Genomic DNA, 1,535 nt, shown 5'->3' on the forward strand with positions numbered 1-1,535 from the left:
AAACACAGAAGAAAAAGAATTGCTTGAACACATGGGTTGATGTGGACATGATTTGGGATGTAGACTAAACAACCACCCTAGTACAACTATCAATAATACAGAAATAGGTCTTGATCAATGACACATGAAGAAACCAGTGGAAATGAGTGTCGGCTATGGGGGGGGGGGGAGTTGCTGGGTGGCAGGGGAGAGTAAGAACATGAATCATGTAACCATGGAAAAAATTTTTTGCTTCTATACCAGGAACTCCATAACCCCAACCCCACCCTTGGGGGGGATTCCCCCGACCTTTCAACTATATTTTGTTTGCTGTCTCCCCACCCTACCCCCATTTAGATTGTAAAGTAGAGGATAGGGACTGCCCTTGTTTTATTGTATCCCCACTGCTTAACACAGTTCCTGGCATAGAGCAGCCAGCTTAATGTGTCTTAAATTGAACTTTATTTGGGGAAACTCACCTAACCCAAGAGTCAGTAGAAGGGGAGGAGGCGGAAATATGCAACTAGGAATGATTGAGCACTTGTACTAATCACTTTGATGTAAAAATGGTAATGAATCAGTAAGCTACAACGTTTTAGAAAGATTATACACTGTCACCAGTTTAGGTTTATCCCAGTAATGCAAGTTTGGGTCAACATAAGACTATATAAAAATAAAACATTATTTTTGTAATATAAACGATTAAAAAAACATTCTTTCAATAGATACTGAAAGGGATTTTTTTTTTTACAAACTCTAGTTCCAAGAGCTAAAAAGAGAAATTCTATTCAAAATAACTACAGAAGCTATAAAATACTTGAGTGACTCAGCCAAGTTGCACCCAGAAGCATTTCAATCTTAACTATAAAACACTTTGCAGAAATTAAAATACCAGTAATTGGGGAAACTTCAATTGCTCCTGGGTAGATTGAGCAATAACAAAATGACACAATACCTACCAAAATTAATTTACTTATTCAATTCTGTACCAATAAAACTATGAAAGAACTATTTTATAGAGATAGAAAAAAACAACAAAAAATTTTATGGAGGTTAATAATCTCAAAGGCAATCATGAAAATAAGTGAAAAAGAAGGAAGTTCATCAGTACCAGATCTCAAACTTTACCACAAAACAGTAATTCTTAAGAATATGGTACTGGTTTTAAAAAAAAGAGGGTTGGATTGGTAGAATAGATTAGGTACACTACATACAGTAGGAAACAGTGGCATAGTGTTTGACAAACCCAAATACCCTCATTACTGGAGGAAGAATTCATTATTTGACAACTGCTGGAAAAACCAGGCAGAAATTAAAGATCAAAGCAAAACAGGGGCAGCTAGGTACCTAAGAGGATAGATAGCCAGGTTGGAGTAATGGAGGTGTTGGATTCAAATTTGACCTCAGACACTTCCTAGCTGTATGATGCAGGGCAAATCACTTAAACCCCACTGCCTAACCCTTATTTCTCTTCTGCCTTAGAACCCCCTGGGTTCAGGAAGAGTGCCCTTTGCAAGAATGCAAGACTCCAAAACTTAGCTTAAAAATAAAAGAGA

Source organism: Gracilinanus agilis, chromosome 2 (assembly GCF_016433145.1).
Source record: "Gracilinanus agilis isolate LMUSP501 chromosome 2, AgileGrace, whole genome shotgun sequence".
Taxonomy (NCBI): Eukaryota; Metazoa; Chordata; class Mammalia; order Didelphimorphia; family Didelphidae; genus Gracilinanus; species Gracilinanus agilis.